General features: G+C 33.3%; 1 protein-coding gene across 1 annotated transcript in view; it reads right to left on the bottom strand.

Annotated features, from left to right (window-relative positions):
• Nucleotides 1–11286, bottom strand: part of TkR99D (Tachykinin-like receptor at 99D) — a 90250-nt gene extending 78964 nt beyond the window's left edge. The window contains exon 1 of the mRNA XM_072541603.1: nt 11127–11286. The gene's annotated coding sequence lies outside the window, so the exon portion shown is untranslated. The remainder of the gene's footprint in view (nt 1–11126) is intronic.
• Between the last annotated feature and the right edge of the window lie 7874 nt (nt 11287–19160).

Here is a 19160-nt window from a genome sequence, read left to right as displayed (position 1 = left end):
CCTCCTGCTAACGATGACGTTACCGATGAGGATTCGGGTGAAGAAGATAATGTTGATATTGAGAATTTACCTGGATGTCAACTTAGGGCAGAGTGTCAAGTTAATCTACCAAATCAATCTGATTCAGGTGATGATAAGTCATTAGCAGACTTTGTTGAACACAAACCTAAGAAATTTAAAAAATTCAAGTACTCAAAACGAGATTTACAATCGAATTTCTCTACATGGATTCCAATTCAATCTGTAAACAATCAGCGCTCACCAGCAACGATATTTAAATTGTTTATGGCTGATATAGTTAAGCAAATTACGGAATATAGTAATACATATGCCCAACAAAAAAATTCTTTAGGTGATATATCTACGGATGAAATGTTCTGCTTCATTGGTATATTACTGCTTAGTGGTTATTGCTCTGTTGCTAGAAGAAAAATGTATTGGCACAATTCTGATGATACGAATAATAAAGTAGTTTGTTCAGCTATATCCAGAGATCGATTTCAGTATATTATGACAAACATTCACTGCAATCATAACACCCAACTGGATAAGCAAGATAAGTTCTCTAAAATGAGGCCAATCTTCGAATCTCTGAACAAAAAATTCTTCGAATATGCTCTAATAGAAGAAAACCCCAGTATAGATGAAGCTATGGTGCCCTATTTTGGACGCCATAGTTGCAAACAATTCATCCGTGGAAAGCCCATTCGCTGGGGCTACAAGTTTTGGGTTGGAGCAACAAGACTTGGATATATCATTTATTTTGATCCATATCAGGAAGCATCTTCAACTCTACCACCAAAATATAGTCATTTAGGTTTAGGGTCATGTGTTGTTCTCAAATACGCCGATGTTTTACAGAAGATGCCATTTGCGCCATTTCATTTTTTTTTGATAACTACTTTACATCTTTGTCTCTTGTGAAAGAATTGAAGTTCAGAAACATAAAAGGTACAGGTACCATAAGAGTAAATAGAATTCCAGAATGTCCCCTAAAAACAATAAAAGAGGTGAAAAAACTGGAGAGAGGTGCTTTTGATTATTCCATGGTAGATGATGATAGTATAATATGTAACTGGAATGATAATAGTGTCGTTACTTTTGCATCGAACGTGTCTTCAGTTTTCCCTCTAAATAAAGTAAAACGATTTTCACAATCCGAGAAGAAGCATATATACATAAATCAACCTAAGCCCATACAGCAGTCAGCAGTACAACGAAAACATGGGTGGAGTTGACAGAAGCGACCAGAATATTGCTCAGTATCGAACAACGGTACGAGGAAAAAAGTGGTATTTTCCTTTGATATCCCATTCTGTTGATATGGCAAGTCAAAATGCATACCACTTGCAAAAACAGGATGGCGAAAAACTTGACCAGTTAGCATTCCGAAGGGCTATTGCAGTTGAGCTGTTAGAAACGCACAAGCGAACCACCAAAAGGGGACCTTCAAAAGCGCCAAGCAATCAACGGGAACACTCATGTTATGATAGGTTGGATCATTTAGTAACCTATCAAAAACAGCAAAGAAGATGCGTACACTGCCATAAAAAGGCAAATTTTATTTGTCATAAGTGTAATGTTGCCCTTCATCCTAAAGAATGCTTTTATAATTATCACACTCAATGAATTTAAATTGTACTTGCTAATAAATAAATAATTTTAACAAAAAAAAAATTTTCATTTAAAGTAACTTATAGTCCTACTGTCCTTTTAAAAGAACACCAAATTGTGGCCAATCTGGAGGTCGGATATTTTTTTGTTTATTTTTCCCTGACTTTTGAAACCTTTTTAATCACTACTCAATGTATACATTCAGGTTTAAACAAAAAAAAAGTTTCAGGACTGAATGGGTTAATACACCTCGCTTCAATGAAATGTTTACACCCGAACTTCATTTTAAGGGGTGAACAAGTCTCTCTTGTTGACTGGGTTCAATTAAATTGCTGGCTTGTTACGATTAAAAATCAAACTGCTTGTAGTGCGACATAATATGTGTACCACGTCTCCCAAAGAGCAAGGTTGGGTGCGACACGTGCATTATACCTCATGGAGCTTAACGTGTTAATTAAAATTTATATCAACTTGAAGTTAAAAAGTCGATATTTTTTTATTAGAGTGTCCCATCGATAAAAATTAAAATGCGTTTTAAATTTAAAGAATATAATTTTCCTATACAACTTTTGTATTTCGCCGCAAATGAAGTCAGTTTCAATAAAGCTGTTAATTTCTATAAATAAACGTTGTGCGATTTTTGCAATTTTTTACGATTCTCATGAGATCAATAAAATTTATTACTTACATTAAGCGGTCACCATTTAATTTCCCTTGCTAGAGCTTAATCTTTAGGAACTCTGGCATGAAATTTCGATTTTAAGTTTTTGCAACAAATATGAGGCATTTGAAATATGCATTAAAAACCTTAAATTTAAATTTTTACATAAGAAACAATCTAAAACATTTAAAACAGCTTCTTTTCGATTATACAGTACGTTTTTGGAAACTATACAACTTTAGCTACAAATTCCACTCTATACCTTCTTTATGGAAGCTTTTGCCGTGACGTGAGATTGTTTTTAGTATAAAAGTTTAAATTCACTATTTTAGAAATATTTTAAATGCCTCATATTTGTTGCCAATACTCAAAATCTAAATTTCATGCTATTGGTTTTGAAGATTAGGCTTTAACAACGGAATTTACATAGTGACCGGTAAATTGAAGTGATACATTTTATTGATCTCATCGATCGAGAGTCGCAAAAATGGCGCAAGGTTTATTTATTTAACAGCTTTATAGAAACTGAGACACAGTACATTGGAAGACCTCCTAGAAAAATTCGCAGAAGACTCAGAACTAGTTGTCACCAACACATTCTTCCAATTACTACCGTGGAAATCCCCTTAAGACAGACCTGGGAGAATTATTAGGAATCAAATAGTCTACATTTTAGTAAATAAAAGATTCCGAAACAGCTTTACATCTGTCAAGAATTATCCTGGAGCAGACTTGGAGACAGACCACGTTTCACTGGTGGGGGTATTTCGAGTCAAACTCAAAACAGTGCACAAAAGGAAAGCACAATCATACGACCTACGTATGCTAAAAGACCTTGACACGAAGATGAGAGTTCAAGCCATGTTAAACGAGCAAGTGACTGCAATTAGAGACGAATCGAACGAAGAACAAACGATCAAACATATTGATAATGCAAAATGTAAAGGATAAACACTTAAAGACAGATAGATTAATGAAGAAAAAATCGTGGATAGCAGATGCGATCCTGAAACTAATGGACGAGAGAGGAGAAGCCAAAAATGACTCAGACAAATATAAAACCATAAATATATTAATAAAAACGAAAATCATAGAAGCGAAAGAAAAAGAAGAAAGAGAAATATGCGAAGAAATTGAGACTCTGCAGTCAAAGTACGATAGTCACAATGTATATAGGAAAGGTACACAGGAGGATTAAGACGAAGGCAGAAAGGAAATATAACTGATTCTGATGGAATCATCATCTTGGACAAACAGATTAAAATAAGAACGTGGAAAGAATATCTAGAAAAACTATTTGAAGACCAAAGAGATAGCACCTTTGAGCTAGAAGAAGAGGTAAATAATGGACCAAGAATATTACAGCAGGAAGTTTATTTCGCAATAACACAGTTAAAGGATTGCAAAACGGCAGGCCCTGATAATATACAAGCAGAACTACTCAAACTAATGAACAACGAATTAATAGAAATATCGTAGAGATATTCAACAACATATACAACTCTGGAGAAATACCAACAGAATGGCTGAAATCTAAGTTTAATGCACTTCCAAAAAAAACAGGAGCCAAAAAATGCGAAGATTACCGTACTGTAAGCCTCATGAGTTCCTAAAAATAATTTATTATATGAGTAAAATTGTTCCTAAAGATAATTCATCAGAGAATTTACAAGCTGTGTGAAAGTCAAATTTCCTCCAGCCAGTTTGGTTTCACAAATACTGTTGGTACTAGAGAGACTTTGTTCTCAGTACAAGTCTTATTCCAGAGATGCAGAGACGTCAACTGCGACGTATACGCATATCTGGTTGATTACGAGAAAGCATTTGATCAAGTACAGCACTCCAAGATGATGCAAATACTAAAAGAAGCTGGAATTAACAACCAAGATCTGAAAATAATTAGAAATATTTACTGGAATCAGACAGCAAGTCTCAAAGTTAAAGGTGAACACCCTGACTATGTGAAAATCATGCGTGAAGTGAAGCAAGGATGTATTTTGTCTCCTCTAATCGTCAATCTGTACTCTGAAAGAATATTTATCGAAGCTTTGCACTTGCACGAAACTCAAAAAGGTATTCTACTAAATGGTTACCGGCTAAACAACATTAGATATGCAGATGACACCATAGTATTTGCGGACAACTTAGAAGATCTACAAGTTCTTATGAACAAAATCACGTATTACAGTCAACAATATAGACTCAATATAAACGTTAAGAAGACAAGGCTTATGAGAATTAGTAAGAAAAGGATAACAGAAGGTCAACTCTACGTCAACCAATCCCCTGTAAAAAGAGTGACAGCAAAGAGTGACACTTCTATTCGTTAGCGTGCCACGTGTCGCTATTGTGATGGTTTTCTCTCGTTTTGTCAGTATTATTTATGTTTTTCGTTAGCATTGTTAGAAACATTGTTCGTGCCACGTGTCGCTGTTGTAATAGTTTTCTTCAGTTTTGTCAGTATTATTCAAGTTGTTCGTTAGCATTGTTAGAAACATTGTTCTAGCATGGAAAGTGACTTAGGTGATTGCGAGGATACGCCGATGGTGTTTTCTACAAAAAAATTGGCCCAATCATGGAAGATCAATATGTGAATAAAAAAATTAGGCTACAAAGTCATGAAATTGGCAGGGAATGTGACTGCAAACGGTTACAGTGCTCTAAAAATATTCCAGCGGAGGAAAAGCAAAACATTATAAGAAGTTTTAATCTTTTGGAGTCTACCGATAAACAAAACTCCTATTTATGTGGACTTATTAGTATTGTTCCAGTTAAGAATAGACGTCCTCGGCTGGACGAAGAAAATGCTCGTTTAAGAGATGTTGTAGCTCTTTATAAGATTAGATATTTACATGAAAACAAACTTAATAAAGTAGCAGTTTGTCGAGATGAGTTTGTAGCTTTACACATCATCACAAAACGTAGAATTGAGTATTTACTCAGATCTTTAAAAATACCGGCATGCCTCCAATCGACAAAAGAGGAAAACACTTAAACAGGCCCTTAAAACTGTGTGATGATACTCGTAATAAAATTTAAGAGCATGTATCATAATTTAAAAGCAGAGGCAGTTATTACAGTACCAACGACTCTCAGAAGAAATATTTACTTAATTTAGTTAACGTTAAGAAAATGTGGGAAATGTTTAAAAAAATGCATTCCGCTAGCGAAGTATCATACGAAATTTACAGAACTATTTTCACCACAGATTTTAACATAGCTTTTGGTTACCCATGCACAGACACGTGCAGCATATATGATAAATACCTAGCTAAAATGAAATGTTTTAAGCAAGAAAAACAACCAGGTAATGAAAAACCTGTACACGTGTTTTTAAATGAAAACCAAAAAATTGATCAAACTAAGGAAGACATAACAACTAAAATTAAACAACTGACCACATTACATGATCTTCATTTACGTAAAGCAAAATCATTTTATTCAATTAAAAAGTAATCAAAGCTTTTAAGTCGTAAATCCAACGTAAAAGAGTCAATATCTATATAGACTTTGGTAAAAATTTTCCAATTCCCAAAATTCCTACTAATGATGTATACTACAAGAGGCAGCTGTCCATTTATATGTTCAAAGTACATGTTCTCTCTGACTCAAGAAGTATCTTTTATGTGTACCCAGAAACCATTGCTAAAAAATGTAGTGATGATATTGCTTCTCTACTGAATCATTCGTATATAACTATTGTGATTCAAACATAAGAGAACTGGGATTGTTTTGTGACTACTTTGGTGGGCAAAACAAGAATTACACCATTTCCCGCTATTTGCATAATCTTGTTCACCATCAAAAAGGTTTGATTATATTAGAGTAACTTTTTCTATGTCATTCTTATATAAAGAATGATAAGAATATGGAAATCATTAATCAGAAGCCAGAATTGAAACAGTGAAGGAATTATGCGATCTCGTTCAATCTGCCAGGCACAAACCTTCACCCTTTGTAGTGGAACATATTTCAGAAGACAATCAACATATTTTTCGAAAGTGGACCGAACATGTAAATAAACTTTACAAGAAAAAAGCTAAAAAAAGCGAACTCAGCAGTTGTAATCGATAGAAAACCTGCCTTTATCAAAAATTTGGGGAGTAACAATCAATTTCTTCTTCCTGAAATATCTTACTCAGGTAAAGTTGTATTCATAGACTGTTATGTAGTTTCACTATTATTTTTTTTTTGCTTCAGGTCAAATACCAATTTCGGCGCAAAAATTTGCTAACTTGCAAAGTTTGAAAAAGTTCTGTGAAAAAGAAGCTCAGGATTATTTTGCTCACTGGTGCACAATTAATTAAGAATATAGGGGACATTTTTTATTTTGTTCGATGAAAAAACCTTTTAAAATAATCGAAACAATCTTGTTATTTTCTTATAATAATGGATCTATTAATTTTTTAGTTTAACTATTTTTGTAGACGTAAAATTGTTTGTTACAATAAAAATATACTTAAAAAAAAAAACAAAATTGCAAAAAATATACATTCAGGGAAAAAACGGGCTAAGACAGAACCAACTTTGAATAACTTCTTGATTTTTCTATCAAAAAAATTTTTTAATGCTTTCAGTTTTGAACCTAAGGATCTCAGATAGTTTAAAAACATAATGGTAAAAAAAAACAAATTCTGACTTCAAAAACTTTAGTGTTTGTAGCGTTTTGAACTTTAAAATTGCTTTATCTTAAAATTCTAAAATGTGACTTGCTCGTTTTTCCCTTGTACCCTTCCAGGGGCGGCTCGTGATAGTACAAGATGGTGAGGCACACTACACTTAAGGAAAATTATTATTATTATGGTTAGCTTCTCTTTGCTCCAGTCATACCCGGCTAAGGAGGCATTGCTCGCGCCAGCAAACAATGACTTGGCGTGAGAAGGACTTCTGACGATACGCGCGCGGATCAACAAAAGTCATCCTCACCTCAAAGCTCACCTAAGCCCTCCTCCACCCTCCCTTATGTGCACTGAAGGTGCAACATAAGAACTGACTGCTTTTTGAAAAAGTCCGCGATTGAGCTGTATTTATGAGCACCATGTGTAATAGGGTGCTCATAAATGTAACTTAAATGATACCCAAGGTGTCGTTAAGCGACTTACTCCGGTTTATCATGAAATCTCGTATCGTGAGATAAAAGCGAACGAAAAACGAGGGAGCTCTAATCCTCGAGCCTGCACCTTGGTTAGCGGCCAAGTTGTAGCCTCAAGGATCTAGGTGGCATCTCCCGTGGCCTTTTTTTATTTTTATAATTTTTTTGTGAATTTTTTATTATTTTATATTTTTTTTGAATCTTTATATTTTTTATTAATTTTTTTGGGATTTTTATATTTTTTTGGGGGTTAGTAGGTATTTTTTATCTGGGAGATTTGTTAGTAAGTGTTATAAATGGCGACTGCTAATCTAGTGCCATCTTCTTCACGCTCTCACATATCCCTTCAGTTGAAGCTTCGGTCTAGCATATCTCCATTGATCGTTCTCGTCGTAAGATGTTAGTCGGAAGGTCGATTTTGTGACATCATAACGTGAGGCCGTTTACGTTAAATAAACTTAAACAAAGGGTTAAATTTTGTTTTTTGGTTTTTTATTTCACGATTTTTAAAAATTATAATTATTTTAGAAAAACTTCAAAAAAATAAATTCTAAAAGGAAAACTGAGTTCTAAAATTTAAAGTTTTTTATAAATTAAAGGAATTCTGCGAGACTTCTGTTCTGCAAAATGATCTATTACATCGTCTATAAAAACGTTCTCATCCTGTGATTTTATAAATGATTTTTCAATTGAGATTTTTGCCATATTACTCAATCGTGTCTGTCCAGTTGTATTTCTGATGTAATTTTTAATCCTTTTTAGCGCGGAGAAACTTCTTTCTGCAGAAGCACTTGTCACTGGCAAAACAACACAAATGCATAATAATTTAAAAACTTCTGGCATACAAAGTTTTAAATCATAATCGTGAAAAAAAGTTAACATTTCATAAGGGCTTGCGCAATTTTCTATTATATCATTCCCGTACATAGCGGATAACTCACTTTTTAGTTGATTTATATCAAAAATATTATACTGCGTTGTCAAGTTTTTTAATAGATCGTGAGGAAATTCTTTAGCAAAAATGGGAAATTTTGATATATTCAACAGATCAAAGAAATGTAATTTTTCAACGTCGCAAAACCTAACCTCTATTTGGGTTGCTATAATGTCAAGAATTTCAAAAAAAATTTGCCTTAATTGTTGAGTTTTATCAGTCATTTCAACTCCCTTACGACGACGTTTCGAGTGTAACGCAGCGGTATCCAGTTTTTCATAAATTGTATCAAAATAAGTACTGTTACTCCTAAATTCACGTATTTTACTTAGGGTATTTTGAAGTAAATTTCTGGCCTTAACAATGTCTGTATTTCTATTTTGTAGAATGGAAAAAACAGTATCAGTTTGATGAAAAATCAACGAAAATATTTCTAAAAAAAATATGTTCTGAGGATCTTCTAAAAAAGCTTTTAAACCTACTGCTTCTCTTATTGTTTTGTCATCAAAATCGCGACTATTAATAATAAAATCAAAGGTCTCAAGTAATTTATCCTTATTATTATTAACTGTGAGAACTGCGCGTGAAGTAAAATTCCAGCGAGTTGCTACATTAGAAGGTATACGATTTCCTCCAATGTGTTCTAACACTTGGGTACGCTTTGTAGATTTAGAAAAATATGAAGAAAAACCGGATAAGGTTGAGAAAAAAACTTTAACTTGTTGAATTGAACTGCATGCGTTACTTAAAACTAAATTAAATACATGTGCATAGCAATGAATGAACATGGCTTGAGGCGCTATAGATTTAATTTTTGCCTGTAGACCATTCACTTCTCCCGACATTACAGAAGCTCCATCGTATGTCTGAGCCACTAATTTACTATGCAAGTTGAACTTTCGAAATTTGGTAGATAAAAATTCAAATAAATCTTGAGCAGAACGCCCGGAACTTACATCGTAAAATCCCATGAATCGTTCGACTGGTTTATCGTTTATTACGTATCGAAAAATAACGGATAGTTGTGAATGGCAGCTTATATCAGTAGTCTCATCCACCTGCCAGGAAAAGAATAATGATTTTGAAATTTCTTCCTCAATTTTTTTATTTATAACAAAAGCAATTGAATCGATTAATTCATTTTGTATGGTTTTAGATGTCCCAGAAAAAACTGATCTAGAGTCATTATCATGTTCTAAAAATGTTTTTAAATTAGTGTCAAATTTACTAACAAGAACAACTAGCTCTTTGAAATTCCCGCGATTTAAAGATTCATTAGATTCATCATGCCCCCTAAACGGTAACTCTTGCATACAGAGGTGTAACGTAATATCTATAAGGCTTTTTAAAATTTGCCGATTTTCTTTAACCCTAGCATTGAAATTTTCAATATCTATTTTACGCGAATTGTCTAGTGCTGTGGCGATATTTTGCTTTTGTTTTCTCATAAGAGTAAGCTTGCAATTCGATGTAATATGTTGAGAACTTTTATTGTGTAACAATAGACTCCGAGACAAATTTTTCAAATCAGTATAACCACTTTTGAACCAAACTTTGTCGCTAGTATTAGCTGTGGCAAATAAAATGCATGGCCAACAAAAAAATTTATTTAATGTTATACTACCCGTAAGCCAGTCAAACTTTTCGTACCATGCATTTTGAAATCCCCGATTTGGTTTTCCGACGCCACCGATAGAAACAAGATGTTTACTTAAATCTGGAATGGGTCGTTTTACGACTTTAACTATATATAATTTATCTTCATATGAATGACTTGAAAAATTCTGCTGATTGACTAAAAAATTTACGAGATCACAAGTATTACGAATATTTACATTTACCTGGGAAAGTTGTGACGAAGTGCTCGGTGCTAAATCCATTTTTCACTAAAACCGAAAATCCTGCAGACAAAAACAAACAACAAACCCACCAAAATTATTAAAAAAACTTAATTAGAATTGCACTTATTATATAACATGTAATCTTACTGTTTTTTAAATGAAAAACAACACGAGATACGTCAAACGTGATCCTGCCGCACAAAGAGGTCAACAGGAAGTAATTTAACTACTACTTGCTCTTACTACAACAATTTTGCAGAAATTATCCAAAATGTACCAATGTTGCCAATCTGGTAAATGCATAGAAAAAAAATATTTTTTGTTAAATCGGAAAACAATAGAACAATATGTATAGTACCATCTACTAAAGGAAAATACTCTACTACAACATAACAATGTTGTTACAATTTTCAAATAAAAATCTATGTTTTATTTAAAATGTACTTTTATACCCCGAGGGAAAAAATGTAGCGAATTGGGTACCTTTGTACCCAAACGGCAACGCTGCTAAGAACTACACCAAACCAGAGCGGCATGCGGCATGCCTCTCTTGTTCGGTGAAATCGTGGGCAGAAAATAAATAAATCATGTTGAATTTCGCTAGATAATGTGATGTCTAATATGTCAGACAGAGCAATGCCGTGAGGCTTGCCTCGGCGGCTATAATTTTTAAAGAGAGAATGAGATGCACAGATTAGAAGCTGGCGCGGAAAATTGAGCCGTTGTTTATTTAATATTTTGTGGTTTAAGCTTGTCCCTTGTCCGGCCCGTAGATTATGAAGAAATATACAAAGATAAGACATCAGGGGTGTACATATTTTAATTTTTTATCATAATGAAAATAAAGTTATTTAGAAAATTCCAAAAAGTTAAATTGTAGTTAAAGAACGTAAATAGTCGATTGATACTGGTGAGGCACTGCCTCACCTGCCTCATAGGACCAGCCGCCCCTGTACCCTTCATATAATAATATTTAAAACTTACTTTTAATATATTTAAGTCCAAACGAATGATTGTATTTGTAGTCAACTGTCAACATTAAAAAAAGTATTCATATTACACATGTTTAGCACAGTTGGTATTCAAATTTAGAGTATTGGCGTGTCTACACCGTCGACGTCGTTTCCATGTCCATGGTGCAAAACTTAACTAAACGTAGGAGCCTAGTACGATGCTGAACATTGTAAATATTAAATCTGATTTATTTTTTTTATATAGTGTACGTTATAGTAATTGAGAGACCATACTTTTAATATAAATAAGTTTTTATTTTATGAATTAACTTCTTTTACCAGAATAACTGGGTTTAAAAATATTATATAACAAAGTTTGCTTATTTAACTTATACAAGTGTTTATTATTCCGTATAGTGAAGGATCAATTTTTGATTACGTATATATTACGGAACACGTGTTTGATTTAAAGTTGACGACGGAGGAACCACTACGATATTTTTATATTGAACTAAAGCTGGATTTTCACAGATCCGATATCCGATAACACGAAATACGAAATTTTTTTGTACGAATATATTTGATTGTCGTATCCGAAATTTTTTGAAATATATATCATATAATGTATCATGTGTCAGATTATTGGACGGATTGATATTTCAATTAACTGCATCGAGTTGATGATTAACTGGGAATAAATGATAGCTCTTTTTTTTATATAATATATATATATATATATATATATATATATATATATATATATATATATATATATATATATATATATATATATATATATATATATATTATATTGAGCTACGTTCTCGTCGTTTTTGCCCCACATAGTGTAGAAGACCCAAAAGCAACACTTTATTCATTGCATTTATATAATAATTAGGTCTTTGTTCCATTTTAAATATATTTCAAATAGTAAACATAAACAGTCCACAAAAGTAAGGCTAAGGTTAAAGTTAGAATGTCAACAATGTCAAAATTTATCCGATTTTCGTGCAAAAGTTAAAATATTTTTAACTTCTTCCGACGACTTTTAATTTCGTACGAAAATCCCACCTGTCATTTTTCAACCAATGAAATTCGCTGAAATTTATATCGTATCATCGTACCGTCGGATATCGCACCTGTGAAAATACTCCTTAAATCGTTGATGACTCTTAATGACGAACGAAAAAGTATCTGCAAAGGAAACAGAAACAGTTGTAGAAAAAATCGTTTTAATATATATATATATATATATATATATATATATATATATATATATATATATATATATATATATATATATATATATATATATATATATATATATATAGACAAACAGCCCAACACCTAACAGCCCCGAATCCTACCCTCATAGACAAAATTTCAAAAATTCTTTTAAAAAATTTTGAAACTAAATTTAAATGAATAAATATGCTTAGGTATGTTATATTAATTTTCAATTTTTAACATTATTGTTGCAAAGGATCAAATTTAAAACTCAACGAATACGTATCATTAGCCTTTTGGAAATTAATAATTAATATTAAGTAAGCATATTTACTATTTCAATAGGAATAAGCTACAATTAAAGGTTTAAGTAAGTTTATTGGCGTTTCAATTTCTACTTCGGAAATCGTTATCAAAATACAAACATTAGTAAATTCAATTTACTAATGCTTGTAGTTTGATAACGATTTCCGAAGTGGAAATTGAAACGTCAATAAACTTACTTTAACCTTTAACCCTTTGTGGGCCAGTGGTCCCATAGTGGAACCACAATTTCACGAATTTTTATCCTACTGTCCCGGTATGCGTCGGCCGGAACCACAGACCAATTCTATAATCCCTTCTCTTACACTATCGGCCCATGGTACAATGAACACATTGTACATTGTGTTCATTGTACCATGCTATAGGCCATGAGGTACTGATACGGTACGATAAGGTTTTGGAGCGCTTTAGTGTGTTCTAGTAGGTGATAAATGTGACAAAATTTTCGTTATTTTGCGCGCCAACTACTAAAATTTCTACTGAACGTAAACAAATTGATAATGGCAGGTAAAAACAGGTAAATTAGGTTAATTAATAGTTGTTAAAGAGATCGTATGATAAACAGCTGCAGAAAAGAATTCAAACCCAGAATAACAGCATGTAAAGACAGAGATGGTTCCATAATTAGTGACAAAGAACAGATACTAAACAGGTAGGCGAATCATTTTGAAGAACTGCTTAGCGATAGTCGTGAAGAAGACCAAATAGAAATTACTTTGCCTAAAATGGATGAAAACGCTCAAGAGCCGTCCGACCCCCCCCCCCCCCCCCCACCGAAGAAGAAATTAGAGAAGCCATTTCAAAACCGAAAAATAACAAAGCTCCCGGTTTGGACAATCTTCCTGTCGAACTCTTTAAGAATGGTGGTGACACCCTTTTTAAACACATGCATAAGTTAGTAACCAAAATCTGGCAACGGAAGGAAACGCCCGCGAACTGAAAATTAGGTGTAATGCACCCTCTTCACAAAAAGGGAGATAATATGATGGTGTGCGATAATTATAGGGGCATCACCCTACTTAACGTGGCATATAAAGTATTGTCCAACGTATTGTACAGAAGATTGATCCCATATGCTGAACAAATAGTTGGGAACTACCAGTGCGGTTTCCTACCCAATAAATCAACAACGGATCAAATCTTCACAGTCAGGCAGATTCTTGAGAAAACGCTTGAGTTCGGAGTCGACGCCCACCACATATTCGTGGATTTCAAAGCCGCATACGAGTCAGTTAACAGACAAAAACTTCTACAGGCTATGGTGGAATTTCAAATGCCGCTTCATCTTGTTCAACTAACGGAACTTACACTCACAGGCGTAGAGAGTGTAGTCAGAATCCAAAACAACTTTTCCAGACCCTTCCATTGTAAAAATGGACTGAGACAGGGAGATGGACTGTCGTGTCTCTTATTTAACCTTGCACTAGAAAAAGTAATTCGAAAGTGCCATATTAATACGAATGGCACCATCTTTAATAAATCTGTACAAGTGGTCGGATATGCAGATAACATAGACATTATTGCTAGGTCCACAGAATCTCTGATCGAAGCATTTCGATCACTAAGGGCGTCTGCACTTAGAATGGGATTAAAAATAAACGCACAGAAAACCAAGTATATGTATTGTACTAGATCAGGCAACCAGATACCTAGACTATTAAATGATGATCTGGAACTCGAAGGTGTGGACACCTTCGTCTACCTGGGCTCGCTGCTGACTAAAGACAACAATGTCAGCGAAGAAATTAAAAGAAGAATAGTGCTTGCCAATAAGTGCTAGTATTGCTTGAGGAAACATATGGCCCCAAAACTACCCAGAAAAATTAAAGTTACCATATAAATAAAACACTAATAAGGCCAGTGTTAACATACGGGTCTAAAACGTCCAAGTCAGGTCTAATACAGAACGACCAAGAATTGCTTAAACGTTTCGAGAGAAAAATTCTAAGGAAAATATATGGAGAAATCCAAGAACAGGCTTTGTGGCGTAGGCGCTACAACTTTGAGTTATATAGAAGTTTTGGGGAACCTGACGTTGTAAAATGTTATAAATTAGCACGCCTTCGATGGACAGGACATGTAATTAGGCGAGATGAAGATGCAACGATCAGAAAAATTTTCGACCGAAGAGGACCAGTGGGAAGACGAGCCAGAGGAAGACCAAAACTTAGGTATCAAGATAACATAGAGGATGATCTAAAATCCATCGGAGTTAAAGCATGGAAAAGAGTTGCCAGAGACAGGGGCGACTGGAAGATTGTTCAGAAGAAGGCTTTGGCTCATAACGAGCTGTAGTGCCACTGATGATGATGATAAAGAGATCGTATACAATTTATTCTGATATTTGTGTATATTTTTATATTTTCAAGTCGTCTAAAAGATGTGGTTCCGTATGGATCCACAAGTACTGTTTATTATTTTTGTTGTTTTTTTTTTTATTTTATAACAGAAACGAAGGCTGAAGGCCTAAATACTTGGTGTATCGTGGCTATCTAAATATTAAACTAATGGTTGGGGAAGGGTAATTTATTGATATGGGATTTGAAAGACTTTACAGGTCATGACCAAGTTTTTCACTTTTATTACAAAAAGAAAACAATGGACAATAAATAATTTAGAAACTATGGGAAATGATGGTGTATTTGCTTTGATTGAGGAAATACCATCTGACGGAGAGTCAGAAGCGTCAGATATTGATTCTGATGTTTAGGATCTTGGAAATAGTGAATCAGATAATTCAATCAAACAAAAAGAAAATAACGAAAGTGTTTTCGGTGATTTGGATGATTTTACGCCGCTATCTGTTTCTGGGAAAAGGAAAAGAAAGCTTACAAAATAAAACCAAACTTCAACGAAAAAAAATAATATTGGTAATGTAAAGAAAAATGTTAAGATTGTCAAATGGTCAGAAAATATTCAAACTTGTTACAAGACACCTTCAACTTGTGTTGAAGAAGTGGGCCCAGATATACCGAATTTACTTGAAGATCCGTTGGAGTTGTTCATGTTGTTATTATCAGAGGAGATGTTAGATATATTAGTGTTTCAAACAAAATTCTATGCAACCCAAATGAACCAGGAAAATGCCAACAAATTTACTCCCACTAATCGTGAATAAATGAAGTGTTTCTTGGGGATAAACATTCTGATGGGAACAAAGCATTTACCAAGCTACAAGGATTATTGGTCTTCGAGGACAGATCTACGTGATGGTTTTATTGCATCTTATATGTCTCGCAATCGATTCAGTTGGTTACTGGGTTACATTCATATAAATGATAACAGTATTGAATCGAAGAAAGGTGAAGTTGGCTACGACAAACTTTATAAAGTGCGACCAATGCTCGATAGGTTATCTGACAATTTCATTCGATATTACAAGCCAAGTAAATGCCAGTCAATAGATGAGTCAATGATTAGATTCAAAGGTAGAAGCATTTTACGCCAGTATATGCCCAAGAAGCCTGTAAAACGAAGTACAAAGTTTGGTTTCGTGCTAATGAATCTGGTTTTGTTCCAAAATTTCAAATCTACACTGGTAAAGTTAAAAACTTACCTGAAAAAGGCTTAGGTGCACGAGTTGTAAAAGACCTCACAAGCAGTCTTGCTGGCCAATGCCACAAAATATTTATGGACAATTATTTTACTTCGTATGATCTTTTGGAACAACTTAGGTCCAAGTATATTTATATGGGTGTGGAACAGTAAAAGCTAATACTAAATATTTGTCAGAATGTAATTTTCTAGAGAACAAAACCATGGAAAGGGGAGACACTCAATGGAAGATAAGTGATGTTGGTATACCTGCTGTGAAATGGATGGATAACAGAGCAGTTACCACAGAGCAGAACCACCTCCAAATTAAAACACCCCTTATATAAAAAAAATAATTGACACTTGACGTTCTCTTTTGTATCACTGTATACAAAACTTGTAATAACTTTTCAGTTTTTTATTTAATACTTAATTTGGTCCGCAATGGGTTAATTGTGGCTATTTTAATTCCCATTTAAATAGTAATTACTTTAAAATGCCACAAGAAAATAGCTTTAGAACAATAGTAAGCATATTTATTCATTTAAATATAGTTTCACATTTTGTTTTAAAGATCTTATATACTAAAACGCTAAGCCCTTTTCTTGTCCACCACTTTACTCAAAAACCATATTAGATAATTAAAATATTTTTTCGGAATATTATTAGTATTACGTATGAGATTGTCACGATATACTTTTGGTAAAAAAATTCACTTCCGGTTTTGAGATGACCGGAAGTTAAAATTTACTTTAAGTTTTAGACCCCACAATGTATATATGGATCGAAAGGTCTCGTTGAGACGAATCTAAATATGTACTTCCGGTTGCGAACTAAAAATTGCATTCTGGTTTTGAGGTCGACTTCCGGTTTCGTTTTTATTAGCCAAATCAATAGAGAATTCAACGTAGAGTTCAAAAATGTAAGTTCAGGAAATTATTATTTATAGTTTTTGAGTTATTGATAAAAATATTTTTACTTCCGGTCATTGTATATATTGTATATTTTTCTTGCAAAATAAAAATTTCATTTAAAAAACTCGATGTCGAGTTGGTCCGCTAGTATGTATTATCATTTTTAGACTTAAAACAAACTAAGAGGCATACTATTTGATAATTCTGCAAGGTACATTATTAGTTCTCACTTTGTGACTCATGGAACATGTACAACTGTAAGAACAAGAAAATGCATATAATTGAGAATAACATGTGGTTTCACATGGCTGTAAAAAATATAAAAATAAAACAGCTTTGTTGCGCAATTATTATTTATAGAAATAAAAACTTATGCAAAGAAACACACATTTTAATATTTATTTATCAAGAATTGTACAAGAAAGAAAGAATTGTAGAAGAATATTAATATTAAAAAATACAATAAATTTAAGCGAAAAAAAATATACATTTATTTAGTACACTGATCAACTGCAAAGAAACAAGATAAGCAATAACTTTTTTGACGAATATTGCATCTAAATTTTTTGGGCTTCTGTTCGACCACCAGCTTCACTCAGATTTTTGTAGCATTCAACACATCTGCGTCTGCCATTTCGACCAACATCTTCTAACACATGCTGCGGCAATGGAGGTTCATTACGACGATATTGCTCCGTATTTTGTATTTATTGAAGTAATTCCAACGTGACAAGTTCCTTAAATCTAGTAATGGTCATCTTGTCATTTCGTAACCTGCTGATGTAGTATAAAAGCATTGACTAATGATGTTCCAATAAGAAGTTCGACAGTTAATTTCCTATACCACTTCACGCCTCTTCTTAAAAAAGTAGCATAAGCTTTTATCTGATCAGATAGATCAATAAAAGCTTTATGATTATTGTAATCAACAACAGTGGACGGTTTTTCCGTTTGATTACGCCCGGAGGTAACTTGTAGAAGCTCTGAAGTATGTTTTGTGCTCAATGTCATAACATCACATTTGTCCTTCCACTTTTGAATTAATATTCAAGTATTACTTTCATCAGCTACTGTCTCACCTTTTTTTTGAGTTGCTTTTGTATATCTTTTGGATTAAAATTTCGATTAGCTCTCAGTATTTCTACTAGATTAGTTTCTTTTTCTAATAATGAATGAGCTAAAGAAATACTGGTGTAGTAATTGTCGGTATAAATAGTGCGTCCTTTGTTCAATAATACTTTTGCCAGTGTGAGAACTATATTTTTAGAAGACGACTGACCTTCTACTTTTTCTTGTCCACAATAAACTGTTAAGTTGTAGGTATAACCCTTTTTAACACAAATTTATACAGTTTGATTCCGAACTTGTGTCTCTTATTTTTACTAAATTGCTTGAAATTTAAACGTCCTCTAAAAGTGACTATAGTTTCGTCGATACACAAAGACTCTTTTGGAGTGTAATGTTTTTGAAACTTTTTCAGAAGTTCATTCATGAGAGGTGATATTTTTTGCAATCTTTCTTCCGTTATCTCTTCATTGTTGTGAAAATGCCACATCCTCAACAATATTTGAAACCGGTTTCTTGACATCATTGAACTATAATAATAACACTCTAGTGTGGAACACTGAACTAAACCCATACAAAGGAAAATACCAATAACTTTTTTCATCTCACCTGCATCTGTATTATGCCAATTTTGAATTCTTGCTTTTGGTGCATTTTCCTTCTCTTTACATTGGGAACATATCTATTAGTTTCAATGACCATTAAATTTATAATTTCAGTCGAGAAGAATAAAGTGTAAAAATCATATGGGGTTTTGTTGTAATAATCCCAGGAACAATAATTATTGACACACTCAATAAAATAAATCAAGAACCACCACCAGCACAGACAGTTATTTGAAATCCAATTTGTCAAAGAATATCAGAAATGTTGCAATATATGCCCAAGGGCCTAGAACCCTATTAGAAATAAAGTTATTCCAAGTGGCATATGATGGTGCCAAATCATTTTTAGAATAGTTGTAGTTTATATGGTTGTAGTATCTTAGTATATTATTAATG

Source organism: Diabrotica undecimpunctata, chromosome 8 (genome assembly GCF_040954645.1).
Source record: "Diabrotica undecimpunctata isolate CICGRU chromosome 8, icDiaUnde3, whole genome shotgun sequence".
In the NCBI taxonomy this organism is placed as follows: domain Eukaryota; kingdom Metazoa; phylum Arthropoda; class Insecta; order Coleoptera; family Chrysomelidae; genus Diabrotica; species Diabrotica undecimpunctata.
The sequence above is the reverse complement of the archived record's forward strand: the minus strand, read 5'-3'. Positions and strand labels throughout refer to the sequence as shown.